At 29.0% G+C, this 15,087-nt stretch overlaps 1 long non-coding RNA gene across 1 annotated transcript in view; it reads left to right on the top strand.

Moving 5' to 3' along the window:
* LOC135956543 (uncharacterized) overlaps positions 1-15,087 on the top strand; it is a 240,211-nt gene that overhangs the window by 157,717 nt on the left and 67,407 nt on the right. Inside the window, exon 3 of the long non-coding RNA XR_010576380.1 lies at positions 1,282-1,398. This is a non-coding gene — a long non-coding RNA (uncharacterized LOC135956543). The remainder of the gene's footprint in view (positions 1-1,281; positions 1,399-15,087) is intronic.

Genomic DNA, 15,087 nt, shown 5'->3' with positions numbered 1-15,087 from the left:
TAAATTACATAAATAAATTATTTCGGATTGGGAATTATTTCATTTCTATTTTGATTTATTTTATTGGGAGCTATTTCACTTTTTTGGGACTAATATTTTTAAAATTATGAAACCACCGATTATTGGGAGTAATTTCATTTTACACTTTGATAGTTGTTTCATTTTTCAAGTTTGGGAATTATTTCATTTTTGATGGGAATTATTTCATTGGGAGTTATTTCATTGGGAGTTATTTCATTTGGGAGCTATTTCACGGTACCATATTTTACACTTTTATTTTTTTATGGCCTTTTTTTATTTTAGTTTCTATAGATTTAAAACAAGTTCATAATCACGCAAAAAATCCGTAATAACCACGTGTTACGGTTAACTGCTAACAGTTTTTTTAAAAAATGTGTTTATTTGCAAAAAAAAAAACTTTAAAGAAAAAAGCACAGGCTACTTCGATTCAAAAGTAAAAAAATGAAATTTTTCAAATATTAAAATGACGAGAAAAAACCTTTGATTTTAAAGCTCTATAAATAACCACATAGTTACTTCATTGCCAAAATAACAATGATACTGTATATTTTGAAGTGTTGAGGAAAATTTAACATTAAAATTTTATAAAAATTAAAAAACAAAAAAAAACTTTTTTGGCCGGAATTTACCATCGTGCGTTATTTAAATTTTTTGAAATAGTTTCTTACATCGATATATAGACTTACTCAGCGTTCATCAATGTCTTGTTTTGTTATAGAATAAGAATGTGTAAGCCGAACGCAAATTTAACACGTGTTTAGTTATTTTAACAAAAACCTAACACATTGAAAATTTTTGTTCGTCTTACTCATTCTCTTTGTACTGATTCTCGTTCTATTCTGTAGTAAATCAAAAGGTTTTTATTTTGGTTGACAATGCTTTACTTCAAAATGACGGCAAATTAAAATCTTGCTTAAATTTTGGTACAGCCCTTATATGTGTGACTTTTTCTATAAATGTCGGTTATATGGAAATTTTCATAACGAAACGACGATATGTGTGAGAGCTTCTTTTTCCATAATTTAGCCCAAAAATAAAACTTAACATGCTTATAACTAGTTTCTTATTACCAAAATTACACAAAATTCAAGTACATTTTCATTATTTAGCTGTTTTAGTTTTTCATTTTGTCTTATTTCTATAACATTTATGTATGAGTGTATTTTTATTGTCTCTTTTTTTTACCTCTAAAGCTTGAAAAAAATGACAATGACAATAAGACAAGAACATTTCTTTTTTTTCTCTCATTTTTCATTTCAGTCTCAATGACGCCTGTTTTGTCCTTTGAAGGACAGTTAAATAAGAAATAAAGCTGAACAAAAAAACTACTAGTACAATTTTTTGTGTAAGGAAAAAAATATGTTTTCTTTAAACAAGGTATGTATGCACAACGTTTTCGCTTTTAAATACTTTTGGCTGTTTGGTTTTTAGTTCCATTTTTTTTATAATTTAGATGCATTTATTTATGTTTTAGTTTGCTTTCAGAAATTTTAAAATATAGTTGAGAGTTACAAGCTGCAAGTAATAATAAATTATTTATGAAAGGAAATAGTTTCTAGGAAAATGTTATTTGACATTTTCTTTTAAGAGCTTAGGGGTTAGAGTCAAAGAATTTTAAATTGTATTTTATTTTTTTTATATCCACCACCAAAAATATGGGGGATATAATGAGTTTGTCTTTCCGTTTGTAACTTATCAAAATATTGATCGTAGAACCAAAATGCTTATATATATTCTCGATACCTAAATAATTCTAAGTCGATCTAACTATTTCCGTCCGTATGAGTTGTTGAAGTTGAACTTAAGGAAAGTGATAACTCTCAAACGAACTGTCATATTGCGTTCACTTTTTGACATTTATGATCAGAATACTCTGGTAAATCATCATAAATAGATTGAAGCTTGAACCGTGGACAAATTTACCTAAAAAGGTAAAATCAATATCTTCGGTTACAAATTACCAAATATTTGTTTTCCATAAGTAACTAATCACTGTTAGATATCTATGTCTTGAAATTACGGCCATAAAGTCTTTAAAATATTTCAAATATAAACCTGAATTATTTTAAATATTCTAATGATGTAAACTGTTTTAAGAATTTCCTCCTTAAGGCCTTCTCATTGTAAATTTACTTAAGTTTTGTTTTTTTGTTTAGTGTGAATATTTTAATGGAAACTAAATGACAAATGAAACGTAATTTATACTCAACTTTAAATAAGATTTTTTTTTGACATATAAAAGCGCCAACTGCACATGTGTTTACAGCAAAACGACTAAATAAAAATGCAATAATAAAGAAAAAATTTGAAAAGAAAACTAAAAAAAACGCCTTCGCCTTTACCTTGTATGTGTCATTGCAATAGAAAAATGAAATATTTACTGGTGTTACCTTCACTAAAACGCACACACAAGCATACAAAACGCTCTCAGACACACATAAACTTGTGGATTATAAAAGGCTATTGTGTATAATAGGGTATGCCTTATTTTGCAGTTTTTGGAATTTCGATGGTCTCAAGGTCTCTGATTAGGGTCTATTATCTAAAAACCGACTTTTGAGGAAATTTTGTTTTTCGTAACAAATTTGTTTAATATTAGTTTTAAAAATGCATTTCGTAAACAGGCTGTGTCTTTGGATAACTTATTTGCGATATTGTAATTTTAAATTTGTTCGATGGTCAAAGTTATCCAAGACAACAGAGTTATAGTGTTTTCACACGTAAAGTTAAAACCTGGTTTTAACGCTAAAACCTTAATTAGCTAATTTTGCATTCACACTGTTAGTTTTCATAAATCTGGTTTTAACATTTATTGGACAAACTGTAGAACCGCTGTTTTTGTTTGTTTTTTTCCTCCCACATTCCGATAAAAACATTTTCATTATTTTCTTATTGTTGCTCTTGAGTTTATTATTTAACTTTTTTAATTTTGACACTTTGTCATCGGCTTTCTTCGTTTTTATAGTTATTTTGTTTTCTTTTATCAGCTGTTTTCAACATTTTGGTGTTGGTAGCTCTGAATTTATTTCATAAAACCTACTTAAAACCAATTCAGAAAAGGTTTTAAGATGGTTTTATCATAATTATTTTGTATGGTAAAACCAAGTTTTAATAATGGTTTTAACATTAAAACCAAGTTTTGTATTAAAACCACTCAGATGAAAACACTATTAGACCTCTATACTAAAAATCATTAAAAATACAATAGATAATTCATGAAATTTGGATGTCATTTTGAAGGGTATTGTAAACAACAAAGTTTTTATACCCTTCACCACCAAAGTGGGGATTGTATAAAACTTGGATCTCATGGGCACACCAGGGTTCCTCAAAGTAGGACACCTCGGGTATGTTACATTTTTAAAACGGTCCTATTTCTTCGTTTGTGTTCGCTCTACAAAAAAAATCGTCGTAGCTATCAATTATCTCTTATAGCTTAGGAGCTATTCGTATTTGAAAATTAAATTTTCAACTTTTTTACCCACCCTACTCCATTTTTTTTTTCTCTAATTTTCCTTTATTGGAGTGACAACGGATGTATGTGTCAAATAGAAAAAGAATTGTTTAAAAATAATGACTCAGTCCAAAGTTATATGCATGCGAATTTAAAAATTTTTAAAAAAGGCAATTTTTTTGTGAAAAAAGTAGGTTTTTATACCCTTCACCATCGTGAGAAGGGACGACCTCAATTTTTGACCTATTTTTTATCTATATCTGGATTACTAAGTCAATAATATAGACAATATGGATATCTAATGATAGATATTTCAAAGTCCATTGCAACAATGTAGATAAGGCTATAGTAAGTTGGACCTGCAATGGGTCAAAATCGGGAAACATATTTTTTAACCCGAATTTTTTTTTAATCAAAAAAATTTTTTTGTCATACATTTTTTTTAAAAAAAAAAATTTTTAAAAAACTTTTAAAAACAAAAATTTCAAGAAAAAAATTTTTGAAAATCAATTAAAAAAAAATTAAATTTTGTTTACCTAAAAATATTTAAAAAAAATTATTTTATTTTAAAGTATAATTTGGTGAAAGGTAGATAAGATTCGGCACAGCCGAATATAGCTCTCTTACTTGTTTCTTTTTAAGTTATCGCCAAAAAATTGTAAGAGGATGTATAAGAAATTTATATGTTTTACAAAGCTAACTTTTCAAAAAAAAATATAGATGAAAAAAAATTTTTGATATTTTTTATATAAAATTTTATATAAAATTCAAATTTAGGTCAAAAATTCTCAAATCGCATATTCGATATCAAAATATAGTAACCTATTTTAGATGGCCCAATTTGGTTTTACTTATTTTTTAAAGAGTTCCGATAACCCCGACCCTAATATGGATATTATAGCCAAAAAACTAAATATTCCCATTTTTGGGATTTTTCAACACTTTTTTGGGAATTGCGGGATTACTGATAATAAATTTCAAAATTTGTTTTTATTTTTCCATTTTAAATGGAAAATTCTGCATAACTGTGAAAGTTCATTAAAAACTATTCATAAATAAAAATTTAATTTGAAACATTTTTATCTATGCAATAGTTCAATAAAAACCATTTTTTGTCATATTTTTCAAAAAAGTATGCCATGAATTTTTTAATTGTCAAAAATACATTTTTTAAAAGTAGACAAAATCCTCTAAAAAACTTAACAAATCGCAGATGTTCTCATATCATGTTTTTAATAAAAAAATATTGAATTTTTAGAATTTCTAAAAAGTGCATAAAACATTTGATTTGGTAATTTTTATAATTTTCAATAAAACAATTGGTTTTCGTTAAAATTGCAGAAAAATGTGTGGTTGTAGCACAGTGTAATATAAAGACGTTGGTTTTTTTTTGTAAATTTTATTAAAACTAAATATCGAAACAATAAAAGATTTTGTGAAAACTTTGGTTGCTTTGGTGCACTCATTCGTGTGATTATTAAAATATTCATCATACGCAATGTAGTCGTACAAATCATAAAACCATAAAATTCCATTCATATCTCAAATCCAAAATTTGTTCTCCATTCTAATAAATGCTACATGAGGATTAAAACTGCAAAATAAATCGGTTGTACCTATTGTTGGTTAGCATGGTGTCCGATTTGAAATTGGCGAATTTCGAGGGATTTTGTTCTGGTCAAAATTTTTTTTAAATTAGTTCTTAAAATGCACTATTTTATAATATTCAAATTCATGTCGTTTCTTTGCATATATTAATAAGAATAATATTAAACTACGCAACTAAGAACCTAAATTAATGTTAAAAGTATTTTGAATACCAAAAATTGGAGGCATTACTCCATGACGATTTCTATAAAATTAACAAGAGCTTAATTTTATAGAAACTACTCAAGCAGCAATTTGTGAGCGAAATAATGCTAGAATGCTATAAAAGAAAACATTACTTGCGATGAAAAATGGATCCATTACAATAACCCGAAGCATAAGAGATCGCATGTGAAACCCGGCCAACCAGCCGTATTGACACCAAAGCCAAATATCCATGGCGCTATATTTGATGAGAGTAAAAGAGTCTATTATGAGCTGTTGAAATCTGAACAGACCATCACAACGAACCTGTACCGAACGCAACTTATTCGTTTGAAGCGAGCATTGGCCGAAAAGCGTCCAGACAAGAAACCGTATTGGTATTGTTGCAATACCTGTTAAGTCCAGACTTTGCCCTGTCCGATTACTATTTGTTTCGATCGATGCAGAACACACTCTCTGTAATTCGCTGCACTTCAGAACAGAGTATCCGAAATTGACTTGATTCATTCTTGGCCTCAGAATGTGGGCAGTTCTTTTGGCTCAGAATCCCTATGTTGTCTTAAATATGGGAAATGGTCATATCTAATTTTTTACAGAAATTTCCAATTTAATTTTATTTAATATTAGCTAAAACCCGGTATTTTAATGAAATAAAAAGTTTTGAGTTAAAAAATATATGTAAAATGAGAGAGCTATTACAGTTCTCAATATATTTAGAAATAACTGTTTACTTTGGTAACGATCCCTCCGATTTGTTTATTAAACTTCATGTAGCGATACGAAATTTATTCATATAAAGTTTGAAGACTGTCACAATTATAGTTTCTGATAAATTGGAAAATAACTATTTACTTTGTATAATAGGTGCCTCGCTCACTAATACAATCCTGCTCATTTTCATTAAAAATCCGTATAGTGTTAAGAAATTAATTTGTACAAAGTTTAAAGTCGTTTACGATTATAGTTCTTCAGACATTCGAAATTAAGGATTTACATTGTATGGGAGGTGCCACGCCCAGTACTACAATACCGCCCATTTTCTGTCAAACTGTGTACAGTAATAAGGGTGATATTCGGGTGAAATTTTAAGACTTCCACATCTTTAATTCTACAGATTTTCGAAAATTTTTGCGATTTCCGATCCATTTTTAGTTAAACTTCATGCAATGATAAGATTTGTGTACAGTTTGAAGACCGTCATAATTATATTTCTACAGGTAATTACTTGGTATGTGTGGTGCCTCGCCCATTTTACAACAAGAAGTGCACCATGGTACCGAAGAATATTCCGCCAAGTTTTGCAGCTTTCACAATTATAGTTCACTAGATTCACCAGATATTCCTATTTACTTTTTATGGAAAGTTCCGACGACCACTTGAGATATCAAAATAAAAAGTATCCTATTGTTCCTTGCAGATATATTGTAACATACAGTCGAAAACTTTAGAGGATCGGTCCAGTGGTTTAGGCTCCTATAAGTCACAGATAAACAAACAAATAAATAAACAACCCTGAAGGGCAAGAGTATCCAGGTACTAAGTTGGTACTAAGTTATATCGATGTCAGAAATTTTTTATGTGCACCTCTAAACTTTATTAAACTTTAATTTTAGACCTTGGCAACATTGAAAATCAAAAAATGTGCAATATAAGGGCCACCCTAGTGCACACACATATATTTTGTTGTTGCTGCTGATGCATACATACAGTTGCGTGTAAATTTTATTGTTGTCATTTGTAACAATTGTTACTATTTTTATCATCCGCGCCTCCCTTTACAAGCCTCCACAAACACGACACAACAATTACAATGGTTTAGTTGGTGGTTGTTGTTGTTGTTTATTACATTTCTTTTGTTTTAGTATTGTTTGCTTTGTTTTTGGTTAAACCGATACTGTTGTATGTGTGTGTAAGTTAGTGTTTCTACTACGTTTATTTGTTTTTGTTCTCTCGTCTTCTCATCCCCTGAGAGCCTCTACGATTTACGAGTATTTTGTATACATTTACTCAACTTAATGAGTTTGTTTTCTGATTGTTAAAAGAGATTCATTTTGTATTTCTTGGATGTATGTATGTAGTTTGCCTGTAATATTAATTACAAGGCTGAGCCTGCTTACCTCAAATTTGCCAGAGAGGAGTTTTTTTCGGGGGTAGGGGGGGATAAAGTGAAAGTAAATGTTTTAAGGAAATCATTTTTAAAATATTCACGAGTTTAGAAATGGCTGCTTTACATTTTTGAAATAGATTATATGTGTACAATGTTCTTAAGCTGAGTTTCAATTGGGATTTTAATTTCTGAAGTATTTACGCTATTCCCAAAAAGGTATTTTCACACTTTCATCATCATTTGTTTATTAAAATTTATTATGGATTCAGTGCACGAAATTTTATTTAATAAAATATCATTTTGTGGCATAATAAGGATTTTCTAAGAAATTTTATTCAACTAAATTAATGTTGTTAAAAAAATGTTATTAAAATTGCTAAGCGGTAAATTGTAAATAAACAAGTAAAAGTACTATATTCGGCCGTGCCGAATCTTAAATACCCTCCACCTAAATATGATGGTATAACAACTGAAATAATATAACAATTGTTAGAAAGACTAGTTTACGCAGAACATATCGCAGGCTTAACATGCAAGGCTCTAAGTCCATATTTTAAAATTTTTTGTAAATGCAATTTTTTTGTATTTTTCTTTGTTTTCGATGTGCGTAAAAGCAAAATGATAACATAAGTATTTGCCGAGATAAAAGGTTTTTTGGACTTTTGGAGCGTTTCTATTGCTTAGTTTGTATTTGTTCTATGGACTTAGGTCTTTTTCTTAGAACTTGTCTTTCATTTCTTATTTACTAGTTTTTATATCTGGATTACTAAGTCATTAATATAGACAATATTGGTATCTAATGACAGAAATTTCAAAGTCCATTGCAACGATTTATATAAGGCTATAGTAAGTTGGACCTACAATGGGTCAAAATCAGGAAAAATATATTTTAACCCGAATTTTTTTTTTCATTTTTTCCAAAAATTCTTTTTTAAAAATTTAAAAAAATTTGGAAAAAACTTTTTTAAGAAGGATATATAAGATTCGGCACAGCCAAATATAGCTCTCCTACTTGAAAAAAAAAAAAACAATTTAGAAAAAAAAATTTGGTAATTTTTTTTTTAAATTTTAAAAACAATTTTAAAATTTTTTTTTTTTAAATTTTGTATACCTAAAAATATTTAAATTTTGTATTTTAAAGTACAATTTGGTGAAGATTCGGCACAGCCGAATATACATAGCTATAATACGTTTGTGTAGATGTTTGTAACGCCCAAAAATATTAGTCTAACACCCACCTTAAATTATACCGATAGAATCGGAATCACTTTATGAGTCGATTAATTTTGAAGACATTTCGATAAAATGTGGTATATACAATTTTTTAGGCCCAAGGACGAAGCCTAGTTTCAATACTAGCTCAAATCGGTTCATTATTTCCCCTAGCTCCCATACAAATGTCCTCCCGAAATACTTGGAAATACTATGGAAATCATGTCACCTAATTTCATGCCGATCGGTCTATAATTAGTCATAGCTCCCATATAGGGCCCGCTTCCAAAAATCACTTTAACGAGCATCTCTTAAAAATGTTGGTATACACATAAAATTCAACGTAAATATCTTTGATGGCGATCGGTCCATAATTAGTCATAACTCCCAATAAAACCTTCCGAAAATTACTTTTTTAATTTTAAAATAAAAAAATGGTTGGGCCTGACCAACCATTTTTCCTTATTTGTTTTAATACATGTCATTGAACAATTTGACAGAAATGGTTAAACTGTACTTTTTATAGGGACTTAGAGCTATTTCTTGTGATAAATTGGACTAAGCGCTTTTGCTCAGCACTACAAAACAACAACAAAATGCGAGATAACTCCAATTTTTTTCTTTGTAATCAATGTATTTTTACTTATTGTACATTACTTCATTAAAATCTCAATTTCCAAAAGAGTGGACTTAGAGCCTTTGCATGTTAAGCCAGCGAATATTTTATTTTATTATGTACAAAAAATTGTATCTAATTCAGCAATTTATAACTGAAATTCCTATTAGAACGTATGAAATTTAATAATTTATATACTTAACAATGAGTTAATACGTTTGGATCAACATTTTTCCCTTTTAACCTCAAGTGAATAAACATAGTATAAAAAAGGGTATACAAATATATTTAGACAAATTTCAAAATATTTGGTTGAGGGAATTATGTGGGAGCTATGACCTATTATGATTCGATTGTCATAATGATTTTTATGTATATATATGAGAGCTGTGGCCAATTATGGACCAATATTCACAAAATTCAGTATTATGATTTTTGAATACAAATTACTGATCTGTGTACTTATTTTTTTTATTTTTATGCTATGACCAATTATCGGCCAATCTGCATAAAATTTGGTACAGTGATATCTATGTATATAAGTATAATTTTTGGTATTAATAAGAGATTTATGAGTACTTAACTGATTTTTGGAAGGGGACCTTATATGGGAGTTATGGTAATGATTTCTAAATATAAATTACGGATCTGTGTGAAATTTTGTTTTGATAGTGATATTTTTTAGATATTTATGTAGGTTATTGTGTTTTTCGGAAGTGGTCCTTATATGGGAGCTATAACCAATTATCTGCCGATTTTCATAGAATTTTGTAAATTTGTTTGCGTATTTTGGACGTGAGCGTGTTTGACGCAGACGGAGAGACGGACAGACAGACGGATATGGCTCAATCGACTTAGAATTTCATAAGGATCACTAATATATATACTTTGTTGGGTCTCAGATGAATATTTCTCAATGTTACACACGGAATGACAAACTTATATACATATACCCTCATTCACCACCTACGGTGGTGGTGGGTATAAAAGTAATTTATTTAGGCATTTTGTGATTTTAAGTAATTTTCTGTCATGTGGCTTATCAATTATGATCCGATTTCTTTACAATTTAGTAGTTAATTGTGCTGGCTCTTAGATAAATATTTCTAAATGTTTGATCCACCCTAATGTATATACATTATAAAACCATTCACTGCTGAATCATAGCATAACAATTGAATAAATCAAAAAACCAATATGTATTTTATTCAATAATGGCTGTAAATATAAATGATGCATTATTGAATATATTATGGTAAATATGTTAAATAAAATTAATTTACAATTGTTACCAAATGAATATTTCATAAATCATCACATAAAATACACAATGGCATAAGCGGTCAAAATTCGTATTGAAAAAAATTGTATCTGTGCATTTGATTTATTCACAAATTATTCTTTAAGTTATCATTGAAGTGTTTTTTCCAGGCTGCACATAAAAACAATTAAATCAACATTTACTTATAAAAATGAAACACAAATGACCTATTGATATGGAAATGTAAAAAAAAACATGAAGGGAGGGTAAAAAATTAAATTGAGCATAAATTATACAAAATAACAGTCAGCAGCATTTCATCAATATTTGTTGTTGCTGTTGCTGCTGTTGGTCTCAATCAATCGTTATGCTTTTGTCTCTAATGATACGTATCAATTGGTCATTATAAACAGAAGATGCCAAAATATATTTGGCAATAAATTCGATTGATCGAAATAAGTAGGTAGATTGTGCAGGTAATTTGTGAAATATTAATAACCAAAATTAAGCACTATGGGCTGATAATTCGTCAGATTGAAATAAAACGTAATGTTGAATGATAAATGTTTATCATTATTTTCAATGTTTCAAAATTTTAAGGAATCCATTCTGTACTTCTCAGGCAGTCCTTGCAGATAGACAAATGGTCATAATAATGTGTGCTTGAAAATGAATGATTGAGTATGTGCTGGTGCATGAGTTAACTAAAGATCCTGTATCTAAATTATGCTTAAACCACATACTCATACACACAATATATATTGTTTATACTTATACATTAGGATGATCCTTATTTTGGACTTTTTGGATTTTTTATGCCCCCAATGCACACTGTGGTAAATCACAAATCTAGCTGGACAAAATTAAAAAAATAAATGTCTGGCAACATTCCTTCTAATCATTTAATGAGCTGCTCAATACAATAGGGAACTGTAATTCATGTTTTGTTTTTTTGGTTTTTAGCTCCGATTAGGAAAATCTAAGCTTTAAAGGAAAATCTAAGCTTGTCAACAGGTACATTAAGATTTCAAGATAAGTGTATTTTTTGTGTGACTTTGGTTTATGATTAAAAAGGCTACGGTGATTTTATTGTCATAATTTTTTTATATTATTATTAAGTTCTATTTCAAGGAAATATGCAACACGAAGATCAGAAATTGGAAAAAATAAAATATTTCCTTTTTTCAAGTAGAGTTAAAGCTGTTCGTTCCGCATAGTTCCGCTGTAAAACTATATTTGGGTTAATCTGTCAAGTGTCCACTTTAAGGTAAATCAAAAACATTTTGCACATTTTTGCGACCGCCATACATTTTTTTTCACTTTTCCAGTATGTCCTACACAAAGAAAAAATAAAATATTTCCTTTTTTCAAGTAGAGTTAAAGCTGTTTATTCCGGATATTTCCGGTGTAAAACTATATTTGAGTTAATCTTTCAAGTGTTCACTTCAAGGTAAATCAAAAACATCTTGCGCATTCTTGCGACCGCCATAAATTTTTTCACTTTTCCAGTATGACTTCTACTTTTTCACGAAAGAAAATTTTTGAAGAATGGGTAAAAACTCCCAAAATACATTGCGAAAAAAAGTTGGTTTTTTATAATCGTTTATACATTTGAACTCAGTTTTAATATGATTCATAAGTGAGAAGTGAACCCAACGTGATTTATTAATTTTGTCCAGTTAGATTTGTGTTCTCCAGTTTCATCTCTCATAAGAGTGTCGTATGCATATTTTTGTTGGCGACTCAAGAGTGGAATGTTTGTTCCATCACACATGGCATCTTTGTATTTGCTCCACAAGTCGATTGGTTTGGATGGGAAGTATGTTGAGATAATTATCGAAAATAATATTCATATTTGATGAGCATTTGACAGAAGCCCTGCATCACCGAGGGTGTATTCCCAACGAGTGCCATTATCTAACAATCGCAAGTGTTGATACGATTCTCTATACGTGTCACACAATTCCCCATTTATAGTTCGCAAATGTTGGAATGATATTGGGCCACGTACGTTGACAAATACAAATAAAAACACTCAGCGTTTCTTGGATGGACTGTGTAAATGAAACCTAATGGATCGCACAGTAGCAAACGTAGAACAATTGAGGTTGCAAAAATCCAAAAAAGTGCCCGTATTTAATATTTAATAAACCTATTTTACAGAAAACTGTCCATCGATTTCAAATATGTTACTCTTATTACAATCAGATCAGATAAAGCCCTTCAAAGTTGACTGATTTTCAGTTTTCAAAAAAGCAGACCATTTTTAGGTAATTTGGTCCGCTTTCAGATTAAATATATCAAAAACTATGTAACGTATAGTCTTTATTTTTGATTTTGTTGATAGATCTATTTATTGAGAAAAGAATAAAGAAAAATGGTACTGTTTGCTTTGTATTTGTCCAGATAAATCGATATTTACCAACTATAAATTTTTTCAATATTTCTCAACTTTGATTAAAAATAAAATAAAACTATCAACTTCTTTCTATATTTGCCATATTTTCAAAATAAGTTCCTTGATTATTCCTTTACCTAATTTTTAAATAAGAAAACATTTTTTTTTATCTTTTCTGGAATAATTTTAAATCATAAAAAGAAACATAAAAAATCAAAAATTTTAAAAACTATTTTATTTTAGTTCCCATAAAATTGATTTTTCCACAAATTTTAACTTTACACCTTAAAGGTGTAGAACTATTTTCAAACAATCGTGTCATAGGCGGATTAATTATCTATCATATGCCTTTTAAATTTTTTAATTATCGCATTTTGTTCGAAAGTTATGATTTTTGCAACGAAAAAACTCAAATGGGGCAAATACATCATTACGGCACATTTCAAAAAATTTGGTTAATGTTGTAGATGGCGGTCGATCAAATCTTTGTAATACATAAATAATATACACTCAATAAAGTACACTCTTTGACAATTTTCCAGGTGAACGGCTAATTTCGTAACACATTTTGCATGAAATATATGAAAAGCGTACAAATTTGTCAAAGGGGGCAAGATTTGTGGAACTTCTGAGGCGTAAATTAAATAATTTTTAAAATTTTTGGTACGTTATTTTTGTTAAAAATTATGATATGATGATTTTCCATGAACAAAAATATAAAATTTGAATAAATGTAAAATTTTAAGGATTAAATATATCATAACAAAATTTGGAACTAATATAGAATCAAATGCCCTTAAATCAATGGCATTAGAATTTTTTTATTTTCAAATACTGAAATTCCTAAAAAGTGGAAAATGTGTTCCAAAAACTTTGTTTAAATTTAAATAACATTTTAAAATCAAATTTTGTATGGAAATTTCGCTTTAAAAAATTGTTTAAATTTAAAATTTTTTTATGAATACGGCGCACGGTGGCTCATATCTCAATTTCATCGGCCCAAAGTCCAACTTTTTGTTAACTCCGATTTCAAAAATTTTAATGACATTCAATAGTAAATACATTGAAACTAAGGCAGCCAAAAAGTTGATGAAAATATTGTCAATTCTGTGCGTGGCATGCTGTTAAAATCAAATATTTTATATCATTTTATAAAAAATGTGATTTTTGTAAATTTGAACAGAATTAAATTATCATTACTCGTAAACTATTATCGATAATTGGAGATATTTTTTTGTTATGTTGGTAGGATTATAGTCTTTAAGAACTGGTATGACTACCTGATGTGTTATTAATTTTCTCAGGTACTATATTTTACTCAAATTTGAATTTCAGTGGAATAAAAGTACTTAGGGTCAAAAGGAGAAAGGCCAAAGTGTCCTCTTTAAGCCTATATGTAGTTGTTGACCAATTTGTTGAACAGTTTTTTTCATTTGAATGAAATAGGACGAAGCCTATTCAAAATGACTGAAATCGGTCCATTATTTCACCTAGCACCCATATAAATGTTCTCCCGAAATTATACTTTATTGGTCGTAAATGGTTAATTTATATAGGTATCTACACAAATTTAATAAGTTTTATATAAACTGAGTTAATGTCACCTAATTTTATGATGATCGGTCGATAATTAGTCATAGCTTCCATATAAGGCCCGCTTCCAAAAATCACTTTAACGAGCATAAATCTCTTAAAAATGTTTGGAATAAACACAAAATTCAACAGAAATAACTACCATATCGACATAAATCACACAAGCTAATTTCATGGCGATCGGTCCATAATTAGTCATAGCTCCCATATAAGACCACTCTTAAAAATGTTGGTATAAACACAAAATTCAACAGAAATAACTACTATATAGACTTAAATCTCACGACCTAATTTCATGGCGATCGGTTCATAAAATAATAGCTCCCATATAAACACAAAATTCAACACAAATATTTTCCATATAGACATAAAACACTCGACCTAATTTCATGGCGATCGGTCCATAAAATTATAGCTCCCATATAAGACCCGCTTCCGAAAACCACTTTAACGAGCATAAATCTCTTAAAAATTTTGGTATAAACACAAAATTCAACACAAATAATAGATATTAATATAGATATAAATCACACGACCTAATTTCATGGCGATAGGTCCATAATTAGTCATACCTCCCATATACTGCCCTCTTCCGAAAATCATTCACGAAAAT

The sequence above is a fragment of the Calliphora vicina genome, chromosome 4 (assembly GCF_958450345.1).
Source record: "Calliphora vicina chromosome 4, idCalVici1.1, whole genome shotgun sequence".
Taxonomy (NCBI): domain Eukaryota; kingdom Metazoa; phylum Arthropoda; class Insecta; order Diptera; family Calliphoridae; genus Calliphora; species Calliphora vicina.
This window is presented reverse-complemented; position numbering and strand designations above follow the sequence as displayed.